Source organism: Hyperoodon ampullatus (genome assembly GCF_949752795.1).
Source record: "Hyperoodon ampullatus genome assembly, chromosome: X".
Taxonomy (NCBI): domain Eukaryota; kingdom Metazoa; phylum Chordata; class Mammalia; order Artiodactyla; family Ziphiidae; genus Hyperoodon; species Hyperoodon ampullatus.
Genome location: NC_136913.1, coordinates 28,178,745 through 28,182,145, shown reverse-complemented (window position 1 = coordinate 28,182,145; position 3,401 = coordinate 28,178,745).

Genomic DNA, 3,401 nt, shown 5'->3' with positions numbered 1-3,401 from the left:
GCTACACTCATCGACATGGATTTCTGTCACAGACATATCGATGAGAACAAAAATCCAGACACAAAAGACTAGATTCCGTTTATGTGAGTTTCAATAATGGGCAAACCAAATGTACAGTGATAGAAGTCAGAGGAGTGATTCCCTCTGGGAGTATGGTATGAATGGCAAGGTCATGAGGGAACCCTCTGAGGTACTGGAAACATTCTGTATCTTGATCTGAGTGGTGGTTACCCTAATGTGTGTATGTGTGTGTGTGTGCGCAAAAGTTCATGGAGCTGCAAATTTGAGATTTGTGTGCTTTACTGTCTGTATTTTATACCTCAATAAAAATTTTTAGATGAACAAATCTTTAAAAGCACATATTTAGGGCTTCCCTGGTGGCGCAGTGGTTGAGAGTCCGCCTGCCGATGCAGGGGACACGGGTTCGTGTCCCGGTCTGGGAAGATCCCACATGCCGCGGAGTGGCTGGGTCCGTGAGCCATGGCCGCTGAGCCTTGCGCATCCGGAGCCTGTGCTCCGCAACGGGAGAGGCCACAACAGTGAGAGGCCCGCGTACCACAAAAAAAAAAAAAAAAAAAAAAAAATAAAAGCACATATTTAAAGAAAAAAAAGTTAATTGCTGACAAAGCACAAAACATTAACAAAGAATTGAAATTTCTAGCACTATCATTGAGCAGTACCAAAAAACATCAAAGCAATACTCAAAATGATAAGGTAGTTTTTAAAAACTCTGCCAGTATGACTATTCCACCTTCACATGTACTTTTCCACAAAAAGCTTCATCAATTCAAACAGGCTTGCCAACTGCTTCTGACGTCCCTGAAGCATTTCAGTTCCCATTCAACATCATTTAAAAAATATCTTCATGCACATTTTATTGATAAGTGTACTGGTTTCTCTCCAGCCATATTTTTATGTGTGTATGCTGTATTCAATTATGTAAACCTGGGTGACTACTTGCAGGATCACTGAATGGAAAGAGAGAGCTGTGAACAGATCTACAAGGTAGAGAATTCCTCTTTGTACACCGCAGGCCTGAGGCAATTAGGACATAGTTACCTGAAAAACTAGTTAATGCCCAAATGATCAATAAGGATGATTAATTTGCAGATGGTGCTGTTTGCCTCCATATACATTGCTGTATCAACTGATGTCTGAAAAATCAAAATAATGCATACTGAGCTTTCCGAAGTATAGGCTATTCCTTGAGTTCCATAATAAAATAGGTTATCAAGAGAGTAACCCTCTGGCTCTGACAGCACTGGGGACCAAATATCAGGACAAAATAAAGGCAAGAATCCTTCCAAACACCGACTGCTTATGGGCAGAGTTTCTTATTTTACTCGGTCCATTCATTCATTATGTTTAGAATTCTGTTAAGAAATTTCTAAGAAAGGGATTCCTGTACTTCACATAACTTATTCTTTTTCATTATGAACATATTAAGGCCCTACTGCCCAGTCTCTAAATGTTTTAAAATTTGATCACACACAAAAAATTTTAGGTCTAGGGCAACACACCCTGAAAGTAGCAGAGGCTCTTCACATTGTTGTTGATAACTGGTGTTTGGGAGGTCTGGAATGAGGAGGCATTAGACATGGACCATTGTCTAATGGTGGATACGTTCACTTAGGGTAGGGAGAGAAAGCAGACATGTTCATGTTCTAGTGATATGCCATGTAGGAGAATTGCTTTTAATCATAAAAAATTATAGCTTTTATGCCACTGACCTTCCAAAAGCCCAAGAAGGAGCTAACACATAATCTCACTTCATTATAAGATTAAGAACCTGAGATACAAGGAAAATAAGTATTCACCCAAAATGAACACATAAACTGAGACCCGGAAAATCCTGAGTTCTTGACCTCTAAGCTCTGCTCATCTGTTATCCCGGGGAGCTCTACCTTTGGTTGCAGGTAGAATTAAGATTTTTAAGTGATTTTTTTTTAATACACAGCACAGTCCCATGTTTCACAATTGAAATGATTTAAAGGGTCTAAGTAAAATTCTCTCTTCTGTTTCTGTCCCTCAGCCACCCTGCTCACCTTCCCAGAAGCAATTAGTGTTACCAGTTTCTTGGGGATCCTTCCAGAGATATTTAGGAGAGAAAATACACAAACGCACAAAGATTTGCAAATTTTGCACAAATGGTAGCATACCATACACATTACTCTGTACCCTGTTGGCTTGATTTCGTGTAAGTAGATCATGGATATCATTCCAGATCAGCAGTAAAGTTTCTATATGTGCTATCTGTATGCCACCAGTACCATCTATTTTTCCACTTTCAGGAGGATCATGTGGTGAATTAAAAGCACATAGAAACTGGGTTTAAACAGACCATGGCTCCATCACCTACCAACTAGCTTTGAGACGTGGGCAAGGAGCCTAACTCTCTGAACCTTGGATTCTTCACTCAACGATGCTCGTAATGCCTTCCTCACAAAATAGTTGTGGCAATTCTAAGAGTCTGAAACTGGGACTCAGACAGCCTGGCTAGCTGAACATTTATATGACCTTGGGCAGTTATTTGATCTCTCTCAGCCTCAGTTTCATTTGTTCCATATGCGCTTGCATGGATAACCACAAATAGCAAAGTTCACTGATCTTAAGAGTACGGCCTAAATTATCAAAAAAGAAACACATGCACATATCATCACATAGGTCAAACAATACATTACCAGAAACCCAGAAGCCCACTCTTCATGCTCCCTTAGTTACTATTCCCTCTCCAAAGGCAGCATTATCCTGACTTCTAATATAATATAATCTTGCATGTTTTTGAATTTTATATAAATGGAATTAATAGGTATGTAACTTTTGTTGTCCAGCTTTTCTTGCTCAACGTTTGGTTTGAGATTCACCCATATTGTTGAAATAGTATTAGTTCCTCAATGTCACTGCTGTATAGTATTTTGCTGTAAGAATTTGCCAGAAATTATATATTCATTTCACATAATGAACAAATGTTGATGTGCTTTTACAAAGACAGACTTATAGATCAATGGAACAGGACAGAAAGCCCAGATGCAAACCCACACACCTATAGTCAATTAATCTACAACGAAGGAGGCAAGACTATACGATGGAGAAAAGACAGTCTCTTCAATAAGTGGTGCTGGGAAAACTGGACAGCTACATGTAAAAGAATGAAATTAGAACACTAACACCATACACAAAAATAAACTCAATGGATTATAGACCTAAATGTAAGGCCAGACACTATAAAACTCTTAGAGGAAAACATAGGCAGAACACTCTGACATAAATCACAGCAACATCTTTTTGGATCCACCTCCTAGAGCAATGAAAATAAAAACAAAAACAAACAAATGGGACCTAATGAAACTTAAAAGCTTTTGCACAGCAAAGGAAACCACAAACAAAATGAAAAGACAACA